The following is a 20,326-nucleotide window of genomic DNA, read 5'->3' on the forward strand; positions in this document are numbered from 1 at the left end:
AGGCTGGAATCATCTGTCTATGAAAAAGGAGCAGGGAAGAGCATTTTGATTTTTGATTTACTGAGTGGGATGGACTCTGCAGCAGATAGCTGATAACCTCTTTATGCAAAGTCCACAAGCTACAAAGATTGAAGAAGGGAAGAAGCGCTGCACTGGAAATAGGAAAATAATTTATTTATAACCAATTGTCTATTACTGTTCACAAAGAAATTGTCAGAGTCCTAGACTCCTAAATGTATTCATTATTTCAAATTGTTCCATTTATTTCTTCAGCAAATAAGCTATGTATTCTGAAGGCACTGAAGTTATGAAATGTACAATTGACTATTCCATTCACAATCTGCATTGGCTTGGATAGCTGAATTATTTGCATCGTTTAATTACATAACACAGGGCATGAAAATTGAGCCTTTAATCACCATGAGTAATGCTTACTCAAGGAAGAAGTCCTACTGAAGTCCAAAGACTAAAGACTTTTCAACATTAGTAAATGAGTCAGAATCTGGCCTTGTTCATATTTTGTGCTCTGAGGTAGTTTTCCTCCTTGCTTTTCAAATATGTACCTACCATACACAGTGTTGCCAGGAAGCAGCAATAGATGTCTCTTGACTTGCTTAGTCAGCCAGCATAGGACCAATCCAAAGCTGAAATGCTGAGAAGGATGTGAAGTTCAACAACTCAGGTCAAGGAAGGACAAGAGGGAAATACCTGTTTCCCCAGAGCCTCTATGGTCATGAAGTACAAACACTTCTGTTTAAGGAAAAAAAAGAAAGAAAACACAAGAAACCACAAAACAACCAATATTCAAGCCTCTTTTGAAATTTAAATATTGGTAGGTTAAAACAAAGCCTAAAATACCATACAGCAAATGAAAAATAAGACAGAAGTGCACATGATTAGCTTTTAGAACCACCAAAGAAAATTATGAGCTGTTCTGTCATCATTTCTGGAGGTCTTTAGGAGAGATCTAAATTGCTATTGTGGGAAGAGCACTAATAGAAAAAACTACAAACATGTGCTAACTTGCAGCGGTTTGTTTGCCAATTAACAACAAACCAACACTCCCCAACTAATTAGACAAAGTCAACAAGCAATGTTCTTTATTGAGACAAGTGCTGTAAAGGAGACATTGGCACAAAGAGCTGACAGATCCCCCCTATGTCCTACCAACAGTGTCAGCACAGATCTGAGGTGAAGCTACAGTGTAAGTGCTGAGCAGCAGAGACAGCACAAAGGGCAGCTGGGTCAGTGGGAGCCTGTAACATACACGTGCACCTGTAAAAAAGAAGGTTATGGGAGGACTGAAAAAGAAGAATCTTCAAAATCAAGTTTTTCTATAAGTTTTTTTCTTTTTACTTAAAGGCCACATTTTGCTAAAACGGTGATTTCAGCAACAAGAAATTTGAACTGAGTCAGAATTAGTTTTATCAGCCATTCCTGATAGCTGTCTCCAGCTTTCCTTGAGAAAAGGTGAAGTAAAGGTTCAAGCCTACCTTGTTCTATTTAGAGATTGAGCCAAAGCAACACTAAAAGCTGGTCTAGCCAGTAATTTGAATGTCGAGCTATTTACCTAGCTTCATTAGTATTTCAGTTTGTACTTGCTTAGTAGAGTTTTGCCCACATCTGATGTGCTTGGTTCATTACAAGAGCTTGCTAATAAATAAACTGGTTTAGTAATAGATGCTGATGCCTTAAGTTTTAGCTTTCATATTTTCCAGATTCTGTACTGCATCACTATATAACTCTGAATTTCATATAAAGTGTTAGCATGATCTCCTCACAGTTCAGTCAGGCAAAATAATCCTTTTCCAGCCCAAGAACCAAGGACACTGTTGCAGCTTCAGGCCCAAAAACTACAAACAGCAACAAATTGAACAGAGCAATCTGGGAGGATGGGACCTCACAACCTGAAGCTGTAATTGGACAATTGGCCCCAATATGTAAATAGACCAAAACTCACAAAAGTGTGAAAACCTGTGATAGGCGTGGGTCCATCCTGGGTGTAGCCTCAGGAGGGCTCTTGCACTGCCCAAGGTGTATCCTTTGAAAGCCTTTTAATAAATCCCTACTTTATTCCTTTGACACTGTCTAGCCTCTGTTCTAGGTATCAAGGCATCAACACTACAACAAAGTTATCACTTATACCTTTGGCCTTTTATCCTCCTTTTATGAGGAAGAGGGAAGTTACTTTTGTAGAGGATTTCACAATTTATTTTGTTTTCCTTGGGAAGAAACACTGTGAATTTTCAAACTTCTCTAGATATTGAAAAAAATTGTTCAGGATCAAAATGCTTCAGTATTGATGGATTCAATGGAGGATGTTATGCAATAGGAGACAACAGAGAAGAGGCAAAATCATTGTCAACTGCTCAGATTCAGACACTACTCACTCCAAAGCAATAAGGGAATGTGGGCTTTCTGGCGGCAGCAGTGGTTTGAGTTTTGTTTTTGTTTTAACATATTGTATCTCTTAGATTAAGCATTAGACTTCAGGTCTCTGAATCCTTCAAGTAGGCTTATGCAAAAGTACCCACACTTTTTATGCTCTTCCCCTTCCCTCCTCCTCTTTCATTTTCTCTTCCTGCTTCCCCATCCTTGCAGTGAAGCCTCTCAGACTTGGCAGGAGCAGCTGGCTGCAGCCAGCTGCTACTTCACACTCAGGTGGTGCTTTCAAGGCACAGTCCTGCAGCAGGGTGGGGTTGGATTGCAGGCTGCAAACCAAAGCCAAATCACGATGCCCCGGAGAGCACAACACACAGGTGCTGCTGCTGCTGCAGGAGGGAGCCTCTGCACAGTCACCACCCACACAGGTGTGTGAGGACACCAAGCCAGGTCAGACACCTTAACAGCAGTGTTAACACCACCCTGTGCCAAAGTGAACACATCCCCTTTGTCTCAAGCCCACTGGACCAATGCCTTTTCCACCAAAATCAAGCTAGGGCTCCTTCTGTTTATTTACAGGTCTCAAATAATGGTTGTATAGTTCAGTTCCTCAGTACTCCACCCCATTTAGCTTGTTAGCTTTTCACCAAGGTCTAAAGGAATAAACCTAGCTACAGGGAACAGAAGTCATTCCCTTTCCTTGGGTCTTCATCTGGCAGTGTTAAACCTAAAAGCACCAGAGTCACAAGTCCTCTGCTCTCATGGGCATATTGCTTACATGAAAAAGGAATGATCAGATTTGATGGGGACAAATAACAAGTCTGCATTAAGTTCAGTCAAGGAAATCAAACCTATTTCTTAGCAACTCAATTACATGATATCATCTACCCTCTTCTTTAAGACAACCAGAATTAGGCGCAGCAGAAAGCCTGGTGGACAGAGGTGTCCCCACAGAAATGGTGACACCCAAGCCTGATGGAAATCTTCAGCAGTGACTGGTTTCTGCCACACCTCCTGCCAGCTGGCATGCTAAAGAGACAGCCAAGTTTCTAGGACTTCAGTGGAGGAATTAAAGCACCTGCTCTACAAGGGGATACATGAGATCAGCTTTACCCTTTCAGTGGTGCAGAATGAAAGAGTTAAAAGAAGTTCCTGCTGTACACATTCTACACAAACTTATATGCCCAAAGGCACTGCATTTGCGTTCCTGTAACTTATGTTTTCCCTTTTACTTATCCCTAGTGGTTCATTATTGCAGGCCTTCTGACTTGTGAGAACAAGACTCACGATTCCCTCTGGGAGTTTTGCCGCTGCCCTCTTGCTCCCCATTCCTCCCTTTTTTGTTTATTGTCTTCCAACTACCTCTCCCATTCAGGTTGGGAAAGGAGGCAAGAGGCAAAATTTATATCATGATTTCTCCCTCCTCCACAGTCTCATTTCATAATAATTTTTCACTTAACAAGAGAAACACCATCATAACGTGAAGACATTCTGGTGTCTCAAGCCAGACAGGTTTATTCAGAAAGCAGAGAGAAAGAAACCACAGCCCAAGTTAACAGCAGGGATCCAGAGCACCCTCTGAAATGTTGGCTGTAACCCTCCTGAATCTCTCCCTCCTTGTGAATAAGTCTGTAATTTAAACAAATCAGGCCTCAAATACTTCTTGCTTTCAAGTCTCCTACACTTGCTTGCAAGATTCAAATGCTTGCAAGAGTCAGAGGCTGCTTTTGTACAGTGTTTGTAGGTGTTGGCAAAAGTGCTGTTGCACCAAAAAGAAACCCTCTTTTCTACTACCATCAATCAGATATTACAGCAAAGACTATTGTATGTCTATTTGCTATTTGCTGATTTATTTCTTTAGCACAGTTTTTCACCCTGCCAGTCTTTTTGCCTGTCTTCCTAGTTGAAGAACCCAATATGTGAATGTAGCAGCTGCCTCTGTGATCGCTGAAAAAAATTTTAATATTTCAGACCTTATTTTTTCTTTTTAGGGTAACAGGAGCATCTTCCAGTTTAAACAGGAAGCTATGACACAAGGTGAAGTTGCATCCTTGTCTCTTTTGTCCAGCCACCTTTAACTTCCACATGGGACAGAACATCTGAAAGAACATGGGAAGCTGAGCTCAGGAAAGATGAAAGTGGTTGAAGGAAAAAGGTAAAAAATATAAAGATAATTTACTGCAGGATTTTTCTAAATATATCAATTTTTCTTGTGGATGCAATAGCGTGTGCTGCACATGTTTTCTTTTCTAAGAATAAATAATTTGCAGGTGCGTGGAGCTCTGCTACAACAAATATTTCAAACTGAAGCTACGTTTTCTTCATATGATTAATATGTTACATTACAGCTTGCTTATAAATTAAAGGAGCAGAAAATGATGTACTGCAAAGGATTTGTATATTTCCCCTGCTAAGCTACAGTGACTGTAAATCATTTTCATCATAGTTCATTTTTAATTTGAATTCATAAAAGGTTGTACATTTATTTGTGGCTTTAAATGAAAAAAGATTAAAGGCTGTAAACTTAAGTGTTTATTAAAGGAAAAAATATGCTGATCTGAAACTTCAGGAATTAAAATATAAGTAAAATATAAGAAAGGAGAACAAGTAAGATTTCTAGTTAAGCCCTGGGAATTCAATATGAACTTTAAGGTCTTCTACTATAAAGGAATCTGTATTTGGTCAAGTGAGGATGGTAGGGGAAGACAAGGATGAGGAAATGGAAGGACAGGAGTTTACCCAGCTCTACCCAGAACAGGGATTTGTGAAGTCAGTTCCCATGGTAGATAATTGTTGAAGAAGTGGAGCCTACAAACACAAAAATAAGTAAGAACCACTTCCCACATTATGCCAAACCTCATTCCTGCCCTTCTGTAGGCATAGGGCACCACATGGGCTGGCCAAGCTGGACTTTGAGATGATATCATAAGGCCAGATCCCAAGTGAACCTTCAGATCTCATTTTTGGCAGCCACAAGGCTATGCCTCCAGAGTAAAGGCTCTGAGGCAGCCTCAGTGATGATCTTTGGTAAAGTATCAGGGTTACTGTACACATCATGATTTTGTTGAGTGGGGACTCTCTACTGGCATTTTGCTTATCAGTCCTCTCATCTAGTTTAAGGAGAGATCACCATAATTAAAATGATGACCAGCAGGGGGAAGTCATTTTAATCACTTTAGCAGCAAAGAAAGCAACATGGCATCAGACTAAAATTTTATGAGCACAGTAAACTAGATTACAACTGTTTTTAATGCCTCTTTGAAGAAACTCTTTTGCCCATCAGTAGCAATCTCACAGGTCTACTATTAATGGAAACAATTGCCCTGATTCTACACATACAAATTCATAATTCCATAAAAAGTAGCAGCCTTCCCGCTTCACCTCTCCATTGACTGATTTCAGTGGGAACATGTGTTTAAAAGAAATCATAGAGTATTTTTTATCATGTAGGAATGCAGGTAAGTATTTCAAGATCCTTTCTGTATCCCACATGCTTTAATATGAACACTAGTAGAACAAACTGGAAGGCCACATTTGAAATGGCAACCACATATTTCAAAGGGAAACACTCCCATTTCACACTGTAGCTGCTGGGACTTCTTAGAGAGTCCAAGAGCAGCAGGCAAGCCTCAGGACTGCCTCTTAGTGCAGTCTAAGAGCAACAGCCATGTGAAATAACCATAAAGTTTGAGGTTGGTGCTCTGTACGAGATGAGAATCAGCTCAGCCAGGATCCCTAACCCTGCACTCGGTGTCTGGAGAACGTGTAGGAAAACCCCAGCCAGCAGGACCCAACAGGCTGCTTGGAGAGCCAGGATCCTATCAGGTGCCTGAAGAATGTTGTTTTGCTCGGCATTTCCTGCTTGACTGGTTGTCTTCCTAACAACCAAACTTTCTTTGTCTTAATTTAAGATGTTTACTTTTGCTGTGATTACTGTAAAAGCCCATGGTCTTTCATAAGCCACAATTTGCAGAAAACAATGCAGGGCAGGAAATCAACTCCTAACAGTGTCCAACAAACTGAGCCTGTAACGTTTCTGCTAGGGACAGTGGCAAACTAATGAGCAATCTCCTAATTACTCAGAAGCTATTTAAGTAAGCACATTACCCCAGATGATGCTAAATTGACACCTCTTGCAGGCAAACTGCTCAGTCACAATTAACCCAAGTAGGAGCTGCAAGCATACATAGACTGTTCAGTCAATTAGCCTTTGTTGTTGATGAAAATAAGTTTATTCTTTTCATAGATTAAGTTTTTTTTTGTCTTATTTATAGCTCCACCCTGATGTAAATTCTTTTAGAGTCTGTTTTCCTAGACAGTTAAAGCCTTCTCTTGAAATCAGTGGGCTCTGCAAGAACAAAATCAGCTCCTAAACTGAGGTCCAGACCCAGCAATGAACTTTCACAGTAGTCCTCATTTGCTGCAGTTTTTATGCATTTATTTCTGAAGATCACATCTTCTGAATGGCAACACCCTCCCACGGCTCAGATCTCATTATCAAAGAATATTACTTTTCTGCACAGTTTCCAGGGAATATAGGATTTTTCTTGTCCTCTCTTCTTTCCTAAACTCAATGTAAGAAAAGCTTTTCCTGTCTACCATAAAAAAATTATTGTATTTAAAGGGAACTTGAATTATTTAAGACACATAACTGAATATATGCATTTTTAATACCAGCCACAAAATCAAATAATACAGATTATATAATGCCAGTTATAGTTTGGATGTTAAATTGAAAATCAGGTATTTTGAAATTAATATACTGACCTTCTCCATGTTCTACACTTAATATCTGCTGATAGATCCAGTGTAGAATGTTTTCTCATCAATTTCCATGAGCTCAGGACCAAGTCCCCAGCTCTCACTATCAAGCAGCAATCAGAAAACACTGAGTTCTTTACACACCAGCTGCTAATAAAGATGGGAGACACTCTAGACAGGAAACCCAGCCTGCACTCTAGAAATGGAAATGAGATCTATAAGTGATGACTGTTCTCCACAGAAACTGTGAAGTTCCAGCTGCCTTGTGCTCAGCTACACCCTGCTTGACAGGTAAGGAACGAGACAGGATATTGCCAAGGATGAAAATAATTTTGGGGATTATCCAACATACTCCATAATCCAAAAATATCTTTTCTTTTTTCAAAGTCAGCCAGAGTAGAACATAAGACTGAATAAATCTGCTCACATATACAAGACCATAATAATGAAAAGTTATAGATCCAGTATTAATTTCACATTTGCTTCCCTTGTGTTACAATTAGACATTATTTACTAATAATTCTATACCATAAACTCTAGCCCCTAAATGCAAATTAAAGTACATTTAATTGCACACTGTCTTGGGTAGTACTTTTTACTACTCTCCAAAAAGCCAATGTTCAAAGAAATTGTCTCCCTGAGATAGAGTGATTCACAGTATGACTCAGTGTTTTCTTTCATAAAAGGACTGCATTCCACTTGTTCCCTGTTTTAAGTTTTATAATAGGCTGTGATAGAGCTAAGATATGCACATTGTATAGTACCACTTTGCAAGCTGATTTACTACCACAGAAGCCATTTAGAGTTCTCCAAAGAAGCTTTGAAGGCTTTAATATCAAAATCTTTCTCCAAGGCCTGCTTTGGTACCAATACTTGATTAAATTAAAACCTAATTATAGTCTAAAATGAATGATGTGCATTTTCTCTCCATTAGACAGATCTATTTGCATTCCATGAAAGACCATTGACATGGCAGCGTGCCATTTGAGTCTGTTTAAATCAAAGATGTCCCAATGGAATTTTCTTTTTCCCTACCAGCTATATTTGTCTTTTCTAACGGGTGCCCAGGGCCTAAGGGTTTAGCCAGACCTCATTACCTGAGGTAGACAGTGCATGAAACCATTTAATTGGCAGTAGCCAGTCCACTGAGCCAGTCCTTTGCTTTGCTTCATGCCAGCCTCCACTGATGCTGTTTACCAGACATTTTGCTCAGGTTTTCTTTCCAAGTGAGAGAGGCATTTTTCAGTACCTGAAATCCACCATTAACTATCTTCCCCTTCAGGTGTTCTCTTACTTATTCCCAGGTATTTTGTTGAGCAGAAACCCACTAAAGCATAGCAGTCTTCATAACAATTAGTGAAATGTAATTACCTTCAACAAAGGAAGGCTGTTCTTAAGTTGCAACCAGAATAATTGTGATGTTTTAGCTGAAAACAACAGAATGGTATTTTGCTATTTATTGAAGGTACATTTTCAAGGGGCTTCTTGTTTTAAAGCATGAATCCCTACTGAGTTGGTATTGATACAGAAAATTTCATGTGTGGCATAAAAAGCAGCACTGTTGTCTGCTTTGACAGAAATAATTTTAATTTCAAAGAGAATGGAAGTGGCTTGGTCATTCATAATCACAAGAAAGCAAACAAAGACAGAAAAGCAAAGCCCCGATTACTCTATGAGCCTTCCACACTCAATCTTCGAATTTCTGAAAGCAGTATGAAGCACAGAACATAAATGAATATGAGATTTAAGAGTTCAAGAAAGTTTACAATTGTCATCAGGCATTTCTTGATTCCTTCCTTGCTCCTGGGGCAGAACAGTTCTGTCTCTTCTGTGCTTTGGACTTCTGCTTACCACTGCAGAAGAGACAACACAGCCTAGCCCTTCTCCAGACTTGGATCCAAAACTCCTGAACCCAGAGACAGTTCTTGAGATGTTCCCAGCACAAGTTTCCTTTAGGCTAGCTGAGATCCTTCTGGGTTCCTGCACATTTTTTACCATTTCTGAGAAACCACACCTTTTCAAACCACTTTGTCCTTTTTTCCTTGTGTATCCTCACAAAGTGCAAACAGTGGGGGTCTCCTCCCAGCCTCAGTGTATGATGCCATGTTAGACTGTAAATTTGGACCAAGCCTGATGCTTTCCCTATAAGCCACAATCTGAACATTTCTAAATTTTTTTCCTATTTTCCCTGTGGATTACGCCACCTGCAGAGTTTACTCAGAGGCCATTGCAAAGGCTGGTGACCCCCCTACTGCACCACATTTAACACAGTGATTTGCTGATGCATTTTGGTAATAAGTATTTAGATAGTAGTATTCCTTATCACCTCTCTCAATTGATGTTATAAGCAAACTTTACACTAAGTTATGCATTTCAAAATTAATATAATAGGAAACTACTTATTTGTCTCATTTCCTCCATGTAGGCCATAAAACTCATATAAAATCTATATTGAAAGACCAATCAGATTCTCAGCTAATGACTTTTTTCCTTTGTACAAATCACTGGAATTTTTTTGAATTGTACCTGCTTAGACTGTAATGGAAAACAGTTATTTGAGAGAATTAAATATTCTTCTTTTAAATTATACCTTTAAATCTCTATTTGTTCTGCTGCTATTCTGAAAGAAAATCTATTGTTAAGTCTTAGAATATAATGCAAATCTTCTTACTACCTGTTGCAATTCTACTTGTTGTGCATCCGAAGTGCTGCACACCATTTTCTTTCAGCAATTCTCTGATGCAGGAAAGCATTACTGTCCCCATTTTAGGTATGGAAAACCAAGGCCCAGAAAGGGCAGGTTAGATATCAGTTAGATTCAAGCTCATGCATTGTTCAGGAGCTAACAGAGTGGGAATCCCCCTAAAGCACTGCCTGCCACAGAACAGCTGATTTCCATTAACAGCTTCATGCCAATTATCTAATCAGCTGTCACACTTTTCTTCACTGTATTACAGCTTTCTCACATCAAGGAACAAAATTATTTGTAGGTTTCCAAGCTAATTTTGCTTTTTTTATAAATCTAAACTATGACTAAATTATCACAGGTCTTAGCTGGGATTGGGTGTGGAGCAGGGTGAGCACTTTGAGGTGTCACAAAGATACAGAAATTGAGTGAGAAGCTGGACATAGATCACTGCTGGCAGCAGAAAGCCATAAGGAGTGCTCCTGTCTGTGGATGGGTAAAGTCCACTTGGCAGGAGAGGACGTTTACACTTTTCTGAGGGCTGAGCTGCTGAGTGGAATGGGAGGGGAGAAAGGCAGATGTGAGCCCCTCACGGTGCTCTGCCACTTTGACTGCAGCAGACTTGATGTGGCCTTGATCCATCAGAGTGTGGGAATGTGTTTCCTGGGCACTGCTGAGACATCTGCTATGTCTGCAGTGTATCTAGAGCTCAGCTGAATATGTGACACCTCAGCAGAGAGGCAGGGATGTGTGACTGCTGTGTGAGATGCATGCCATGCCCTCTGTAACATCCCCTTCATTCATTTCCACTGTAATGGCTGACCTTTTGGGGATTAAAGAGCCCTGTTTTCTCTGTTCATCTCTCCTCCTGTCCTTTTTCCAAGGTTATCTATGGAAATGATTCTGCCTTCTTGCTTACACAACTTTTGCTGTAGTGTCCAGTCTTTCCTGAGCGTTGCCATGGCCAGACCCAGCTTCCACGGGTGAGCAGTCCTAACACACAAAGGACACTTTAAGCCTGCTTTGTCACTCAGGCTCTTTGCCTGGCTGCTGTTAGGATTAATATAAATATGCCCTTGAGAAGCTAGAAAATAGCCATGCCTGGTATGATTCAAAGAATACATAATTTTCTCTTATTCACTGGCCAGGGTTATGAACAAATGGCTGTATGTAGAGAAGGAATTATATTAAGCTCATTAAAAATAATTTCACAGGGAAGGGATGATCCACTTCTACCAAATTGGGCTATGAGTGAAATAATAAAACATACAGCCTATTCTTTATGTATTCAGTGTAATTTCTGTTATATTGCTGGAAGATTTTTGATACAGCACATGTATCTTGACAAAAACCTCTATCTTGCAAGCCTGCTCAGCATTTACTCATAACAAAGGAAGTAAAGGCAGCATTTTCCTCCAGTCTACACCTGGGCATGTTCCCCACAGGAATCACCCAATATGATTCTTTCACTAATTTAAACTACAATTGATATAAAAAACCCTGGACTACTAATTCTGAAGGTAGCATTTATTTAAACATTATCTGCCCAGAATGACCAGTTAGTCTTGACTTTTAAACTCTCATATTAAGCTTAAAGTATTGTATATTTAGTTATTTATCTGACTCATTAATCTCTCTTCCATTTTGATAGCTGATTTGATATTCAGTGTATCAGAGATAACTGTCTTGTTATAGCTAAATGAAATATGCATTCAGAAAAGTTCATTAATAACATTATCATTAATTGGCTCTTACCTGAATCTCAGTGCTACAGGGACTCTTGAAATTAAATGACAGATTGCAGCTATCTTTTTAAAAGTAGAATTTTCACAACCTCCCCACATTGCAAATGAAGTCTAATGGGCCAAATCCTGTTCTCCTACTGATCCTAGAAAAAAAAGAAAAAAAAGTTATATTGCTCAGTCTCAACTTACTTTACACCAAGATGTCAAGGTTCAGTGTCGGAACTCAAAATGTCCCTCAGACATTTTTGGATGTTCTGGATCCAGGTCAGAAGCACTTGAGACCCTGGCAGGCAGCTGGAAACAGCTGTGATTTTGGATTTGAACCATGGGACGATTTACCAACCTTATAGGAAGAACAAGAAGTCACAAAAGGTTAGATATAAGAGTAGAAGTAGTCACAAAGTAAAGGGAAGAATTTTTGAGTACTGTACAGGGGGGTTTTAGTTTTATATATGGGGGTCAGAGGTTTTAAGATGGAGGGATTTGGACCTGCCCTGTCCTCCCTCTTTCTCCTTCCTTACCTCCATGTTCTTGGTGATGTTGGCACTCACAGATTGGTTTAGAGTAGAAAAGCACCATTTAATATAGGTAATAGGCATTGGGGAAAAACTGTAACCAGGTAACACGTAACGTACCATATAAAAGATAGCAGCAGCCCAGGGCTGGGAGGGAAGAAGAAGACAGCAGAGAGGGTGTCAGGGTGTGTGTGTGCCTCTGCCTGAGCTGCTGAGCAAACTGCAGTAGCCTGAGAAGAAAATCTTTTAGATAACTTGCAATAAACAACCATGAGACCATGCAACAAGAGACTGCTGAGCCTTTCTTTGGAAGCACGGGTTGGAGGAGAGACTTTTCCACCACACGGAGCCACCCCTGACCCAGAGGTGAGCTCTGGCAGTTCAGAATTGATCCCAGTTTGCTTTTCAGCGTTTAATGTAAAATCACATCTTAATCTCTGGAGGTAAGAGCATACCCAGAGACTAATCTCACTTTGCCAAGGTGCACACTGAAACACGGAGCAGAACCTTAGCTGAGGCTGGCCAGCAGCAGGTATCTCACACACCTGGAGCCCTCTGTCCCTCTGGAAGTCATATCTCCCCTCGGTGTCCGCAGGGCTCCTGTGAGCACAGACCCAGCCCTGCACGGCAGCTGAGCTCCAGCTGGGTCAGCACAGAGGAGGTTTTGGGAATGCACAGAGGTGTCTGAGATGGCCCTGCCCACACCCTGCACGTGCAGGGCCCTGCACACCTGCAGCTGCAGGACTGCAGAGCTGCCAGTGCAGCACGAACAGCGCAGCCCTTGGGACAGCGGCTGCCCTGGGATGCAGAAATGCTCCCTCTCACACTGCTCACCCTGCCAGGATTGTTTCTGAGCATCTCAGTGAAACACTTTCTAAAAGGACAGGCAAAAGAAACCACAGGAGTCATGCTAAATCCCTGGAATACTGAATTTATTCATTTCTGCCAGCGTTGAATGAGTCCTCAAATCACAATGGCTTTTGGACTCCCAACCTCCCCACCAGAATGCAAAAAATTAAGCAGTGCTTCCTCATACACAAAGCTATATCCCATCTGATTAAAAGCAAATTAGATTCTTGATCCAACTTGTAGGATTAAGTATCTCCTAGAGAGATGACATGAGACCTACAACATATTTATTATTAATAATTTTCTCGTAAGAGAGTCCACACTGGGATTGACTATAGGTGCAAAGAACTATTTTGTCTTGGTCAGCATATTAATTGTCTTTTTGACTTCTCTCATGCAATGTAAAACAGCTTGCAGGCTGCAGCAAAGGCAGGGCATTTAACCACCCATCTGGTGATTAAGTCCTGCATGGTTGACACCTGCATTTGGAGCAGCCATTTCAGAGTGCAGCAGTCATTTGCAAAATTTCAGCAAAGGAGATTTGTTCAAAAACTGGTCAGTGCTGGTAAAGAGGTGTGTTTGTGAGGCCAAATGCATGGATGTAAGAGGGGAAGGAGATTCTTATGACTATTTTAATCCTGCAGGAATTCTCTACAGGGCTTCAGCACAATTTTTTTTCCTTTACTTAGCAGCTTTTATTCTGCCAAGATGACACCTGAAGCTGCATTTGAACACAAAAAACCAAACAAAAACAACAACAAAAAAATACAGCAAAGCCAGACAAACCCACCAATCCAAAACAACAAAACTCAAACCCCTAGAACTAACCAGCAAACAAACAAACAAAAAAAAGGCACACGAAACACTTCTTTCCCTTCTAAAGTCCAGTCTTAGATCTAGAAAAGTCAAACCACTTACTGTGTAGGTAAATGACAAAGATTAGCCAACTTTTCCAAATAAGAAACACTTCACTGAGATGGAAACAAAATGCAATTGAAAGCCCCAAATATATAAGGTACTGCACAATATGCTCTCTTAGACCTGTGAGCAAATCTAGTCCTGGGGTACAATATATAAAAATTCCTCACACACAAGCACTATTATTTCTAATGAAAAAACAATAATAAAAAAAAAGCCTTTACTCTAATAAAATTACTAGTAAAAAATACCGTTAATGGCAGGCTTTCTAACAAATTCTGTTGCCCTCCTGCTGTCCTTTGCACCTGCTTACTGTCTGGAGTAGCCTGCCTCCTGCCTTGTCCAGCTGTTTTAAACGATCCTTCATTCAACAATGCTTTCTAATGACAGCAGTTCTGGGAGGCCGATTCTCCACGATGGATGCTCAGTGTGAAACTGCCCCTCTTTGTCCTTATGGCACATAAAGGAAGCCGGACTCACCTGTTTGCTCCAACTCCTCATTTATTTGCAGCTCTTTGCAGCCCCACATCATCCCACATCGGTAGTAAACACAGTGCAGTTCATCACAGGAGCATTCTGCCAAAACATCTTTGGATCAAATTCTTTTAGTGATTCCTACCTTGTCCTTGCTACCACAATGAATGTAATTGAAGAAAGAAAAACACTGTTTCTCAGGCTTTGTTGCTCCCTGGGTACCACAAAAAATTAATTGGCCAGGCAGCGCTCACAGCCCAGGTTGTACCAAGCGAACAGGAAACGCTCACATGGGTTTCACACAGAGCACGTACAAACCAGGAGGGCGAAGGGAACAGTGAGATTCACCTTGTTGAACACAGCCAGTCTCTTTAAAAGGAGCATAGGGGCAGGCTCAGAACTCAGCAGCTGGGTCAGAAAAAAGGGGTTTGGGGAATGTTGCAGCTACCTGTGAGCGTGGTCGCTGGGGGTTTGTGCCAGGTCCATGCTGGCTGTGGGCAGCAGATAGCCCTGCCTCAGTGCAGCAGGAGCCATCCACCTCCTGGGCAGCGCTGCTTCGGCTGGGGCCACGGCCAGCCAGGACTGGGCACCCTGCCACTGACAAAGTGCACCAGCAAATGGCCTTTGTAGCATAAACAATGCTTCCAGCCTCCTTTGGTTCTGCTCTGCCCTAATCCACATTTACTGCTTCGAGGGACTAGTTCCTCTCATTTTTCCTGCCACTCTTTGCACAACTGCAGCTGCCTTTAGTGATATGCAACGAATTGCATGAAAATAAAGAATGAGTGTATGAAAAGGATATGAAAACTATGACAGAACAAGACCCACATTACAGGTGTCTCTTCCTCATTCCTGACTACCAGGCACAGACTGCCTTTGTTTCCCACACCTTGCTGATATGGCACAATCCCAAACTCATTTGAGATGACAGGAATCCTTCTGTAGACTTCAACACATTTCAGAGTAGAGGTAAGGCAGGAAAAATCATCAGTTACAAAACAACATTTCCACTATTTAACAAGGAACCTTTCAAATCCCACTTTTAGCCAGTTTTTAGCAGAATTCAAGGACGAACAAGCTGTGCTGTACAGCCCTTTCCTCCTGAGACCAATTCTTAAGTTTCTAAGCTTCATTATATTTGTGGCAGACCACTCAAGGATCTGCTCTTAGCTGTAGTTTAGGCTAAGAAGAGCCAGGAAATATATCAACAGCATACTCCTATGCTAAAAGGTGAGTTTGGCCTCCTTGTCCACTAAGTTTAAAAGCTTTCCTGACAAATTTTCTATTACATTTCCCTCTTAAAAAGACTGCTGCTGACACTCAAGGAAAACAAGCAATTATGCACTCTTATAATACTTGAAAGATGTAAAGCTAATCAAACATTATCATAGTATTTTCATGAAAGATCAGCTGACTTTGTGCATGTGCAATTTGAGTGCTCTAGAAAGTCTTCAGGAAATATTCAGCTGCAAAACAGCATAAATTACTCTGTATTCCATCAGACTTTTCAGGTATTGTTTTGGGAGTTAAAAAGCAAAAACCCTGGTGCAGTTTTTGATCAGATGTCATCCTTAAGACAACATTTTCCTAGATCACCATACCCACATACCAATGTTGAATTTTCACACCACAGTGACGAAAGTCTCTTCCTTTTTACCTTCTTTAGCAACAATCCAAACACCTTTCTTTATCATTCAGCAAAGTCTGAATGTACAGGTGTGTAAGAGAAAGAAAACAGCCCAGCTAGGGGACATCACTGCATCCACCTTAAGCATGAGTCAGATACACACCTGTGCACATGAGAGGGATGTTAGGTCCTCAGGTAGGCACACTGGCCTGCAAATGTCCTTGTGGTGGAGGATGCTCACACTTGAACAGCTCTTGGATGGCCTCTAATCTATTTTTTTTTTCTGTAACTTCTACTTTTTTTTTTCCTCCATGGAAAGGGGTTTCTCCTTTATTTGAAACACAGAACCAAGCCACATATCCATAGCTAGACTCCTATTTTAAATGTTCCAGTGGTTAGGAATCTCTGGATTTGAAGCTTTGGTTTGACTCATCACAAAGTCATACTTACTTGACCATGGCTTATTGAAGCTCATGGGTTTTTAGAGCCCTCCAGTTTACAGAACCTGTTCATAGTTAATATAATGTGGGTTTACTAATTTATTTAAATTAAATATTACTTTATTTACTAGTTTAGCTTATTACTTTATTTAAATTAAATAATACTATTCAGATTAAATAGATAATTTAAATGTAAGTTTCATATGTCTCCGATTTTGGAGAGGTGTTACCAACATGACAGGATATAATCCTGTTCAGTGTTGTTTCTTTTAAAAACTGGGAAATTTTTTATCACAAATAACCATCAACAAAAAAACCCCAACATTACAAATCATACACTGATGATGTTGAATTCCCCAGCTCTATTTCAGTTCTTGCCTGCTGTAGTATTTTCTTTCTGTAATACTAATGTGTATCTATTAGTTTTAGCAGTTAATAGGTGTAATTTCAATATAATTTAAATGTGCATATCAAAATATTACTTGTGGGAAGAATAGGATTTTTTTTATCTCGCAGAAATGTGATGATAAAAAAAATAACCTTGTCTTGATTGTATCCCTTTTATAAACACAGCAGGATTGGGAAAGCATTCCAGGATATATATCTGTCACTGCAGCTGGTATCACCCTATAACTGTGCTAGTTAAAATCACTCTCTAATCAGAAAGGGTAATGGATTTCTTCTGCTGGCACTGGAAGGTGATTGTGCAAGTGACAGATGTCAAAAGCATCATTCTTTCTGAACCTCTCTTCACAGCCGAGATTAAATAGAATGGCTTAATTGCACTTCAGACCCATATAGACTCCCTGGAAGCAGGTAGGATTTTAAGACTACAAGAATGTAGAATGTTAAGTTTAAGTTTTGGTAGCTAGAGCGAGACAAAATGCAGCTTCATTTTCTACCTTCTGGGAAGATTTGAAAAGCCCTATAATTTAACCAGGAGAATCTACACATGGAGCTAAAAAATATGGCTTGAATAAAGGCCAGGCAGACACATGACCTAACATTAAGGTCCTCCAAGTTTGATGCTGCCCAAAAACTCTAAGCAGTGTACAAGGACAAGCAGGGTACAAGCAGGTACAATTCTTACCCTGGATGGGGGGAAGAGCAACAGCCTGGCTCTGCCCACCACCCAAATCATGGACAGCAGCCCAGGCTGCTGCCTTCCTCCTGCTTGTGCACAGTCAGCTAAGAGATTTGAAGGAAAAAAAATTAAAGTCTATAAAGTTAGTTCCAAGGCAGTCAGAGCAAACAAAGGATCAGTTTAGTGCCTTTTTTTCTCATCTGCAGTCTGGGAAATTCCTACTGGCACCCCAGTCACACAGAAAGATATTTCAAGTGCATATAGTACAAGTTCAGTGTTCCTTTTTTACAGGTAACATTTACCTGCAGGGTTTGGCTAGCCTGTAAACTAACATTTAAGAATATCCTCAAGGGCTCTCTCATCAACAAAAGGAAAAAAAACCCATAAACTTGTAGCTTGCTTGGTTTCTACACTCCCTATCAGAGGAAACAAGCTGCTGCAGTCACACAAAAGGTAAATAGGTATTGCACTATATCATGGCACCATTAGCTAACACTGAGTTTTAAAATTCTAAAACATGATCATCCTGAAAGGAAAAAAAGAGGAAAGACAAGAAGAACCTACATTCTCTGAACCAGTAAGTCTTCAATTTCTACAGAATAATGGGAGAAAAGGATTTGAATTAAGTCTTTCACCCAGAATCTACAACATTCAGACTTTGAGGTAACAAGAAAAGAAAACATTTCTGCAGATGGATTGGAGTAAGGGGAGGAGAAAATATGAGAAGTCAGCACAAGAAAACAAATACCTTGCACTCAGCCATCAAGCTTACATCCGGTCTGCAGCCAAATAAATTTATTTTATTTTTCAATTACAGGATAAGCTCATTTATGAATGGCATGAACCTTGCTTTCCACAGTTTTTCACATAATAGAAAACTAACTAGAGAAAAGTGGCAGATGCAGTTTTTATCAATAAAGCTCTGCTTAGAGGAGTTGAAAATCTTTTCCTTTCATGCTTTCAAGTTCTTATTGTATACAATTGTTTTCCTCAGGGGATTATACCTGATCCCATGAAGCTTTCCCTGCCAAGACAGTCCAGGCTCTTTGTGGAATAAGAGCAGACATTGATTGGCAGGGACCACAAGGGAGGCTGCGGCAGCTCTGGGCCCCTCTCTCCCAGCAGGGTTTTGCTGCTCAGCCTGTAAGGGTCACCTGAGCATGGCTTAAAGGATCTGGAAAGAGGAGGATATCTGAAGGCCAAATATTTTAAAAATGCAAGCCCTTTGCCATTTCTTTATGAACCTCTCCCATCAAATAAAGTAGATTCAACATCGTTTGTTTCTAAATGTGCTGGAAATGAAAATAACTGCAGTTATTGAAACTGTGGGAGGTACAATGGATATTTCAGCTGTAACGGGATGAGAATGCCCATTCAAAAGTTTCCTTCAAGCTCTTTATAGCAGACAAATCCTCAAAAGAAAACATACTTTGTTAACTTTCATTTGAATACATCCTGCTCCAGCCAGACAGCCCACTTAAAATGACACAGAGGTAGTAAATTCTTCTCCTGATTGGTTAGCTGGAGTTTAACAGCTTGAGCTTATCAGGAAAGTGATATGAACAAAAGTGTTGGGCACATCATCGTTCAGGCAATACCTCCCTCACTCTTCAGGAACCTCTGAGGTGAAGCCTTTAATTATTCTTTGCAGTAAAAGATGTGTGATGAAAACACTGGGAGATGGACAAAGGCCACCCAGAAGGGATCTTGCTCAACAAGCCTTGCATACTGTATCCCACAAGAAACCCTCTTAACGTGAATTATTTCAAAAGCTGAGGTGGTGCATGGGTCCGTGTTTTTCCAAGACAGTGTTTCCTTCAAAAAGTCCCTTATGAGGAAGAAACAACAGGAGATCTTGTCCTCAAGACACTTCCAATATCTAGCAACTGAAAGATGATGAGAAGCACAGATTTCCTGTTCTTTTCTTCTGAGAAATGGCACCCCAAGGCATTAAAATGCCCATGGAAATACGGAGGGCCAGCTTTTCACAAGCACTCACAACACACAGTGCTGAATGGAGAAATGCTCAGTTCCTGTTCTCTGGCCAATCCATTTAGGCTGCTGACTTTTGGCTCTGAATCCCCTCCAGAGCTCAATGGCTTGTTCCCAATAACACACACATGCCACTAAGCCCAGCATTGTCAGACAGCTAAAAGCTGATCAGAAGCATTTGTAGGTTTGGATATTTGCTTGATGCTACAGTCAACCTTAGAATAATTGCCTCTGAAGAAATAGGAGTAAATAACACACATCCAGTCTGGCCAAAAGCATACTATCAGTGCCAAAATCTCCACAATGTACAAGACTGTACAACAGGCAAGGACAATCCCTCAAAGGCAACTGTGATTGTTGCATGAAAGAGTAACAAAGCTCAATTAACTAATTAAATTGTCTGCCAAGAGACTAAGGAATTCACAGTACAAACATATACAAAAGTAGGCTAAATGAAAAGTGAAGAGGTCTGGTGAGATAAGGTGGTCTCACAAGAAAGCAAATACTGCAGGTATTCATTGGTAAGGCAGCCCCTACACTGAAGGGTGAAGGGACACCATAGGTCATGAAAGGGATAGAGAGACAGGCACTTAGGGCAGCTCAGTTATGGTGTTCAATGGTGTTCACTCTGAAATAAAGCACAATATGGAAGACACAGTCAGGTATGAGCTCTCAGTTGTGTTGGTTATGAAATCAGAGATAACACATACCTCAGACCCTCTTAGGGTAGGATGTTGTCATAGGAGATTCTGTGTATGACACTGCAATTTTGGACTTAGGGTAGAGAATACAATATGACAAAATTTAACATTCCATGTAAAGCTTCCTGATTTAATCTCGCCTCCTTTGTTTC

The 20,326-nt window shown here is 40.5% G+C and overlaps 1 long non-coding RNA gene across 3 annotated transcripts in view; it reads right to left on the reverse strand.

Annotated features, from left to right (window-relative positions):
* The window catches only part of LOC110483646 (uncharacterized), an 87,612-nt gene that overhangs the window by 32,112 nt on the left and 35,174 nt on the right, over positions 1–20,326 (reverse strand). For 2 of the 3 annotated variants that reach the window (XR_014957195.1, XR_014957196.1), the window contains exons 3-4: positions 11,585–11,717; positions 568–1,275 (exon numbers count right to left, since the gene is read on the reverse strand). This is a non-coding gene — a long non-coding RNA (uncharacterized LOC110483646). The remainder of the gene's footprint in view (positions 1–567; positions 1,276–11,584; positions 11,718–20,326) is intronic. The other variant, XR_014957197.1, reaches the window with a different exon arrangement.

The sequence above is a fragment of the Lonchura striata genome, chromosome 9 (assembly GCF_050655825.1).
Source record: "Lonchura striata isolate lonStrDom1 chromosome 9, ASM5065582v1, whole genome shotgun sequence".
Taxonomy (NCBI): domain Eukaryota; kingdom Metazoa; phylum Chordata; class Aves; order Passeriformes; family Estrildidae; genus Lonchura; species Lonchura striata.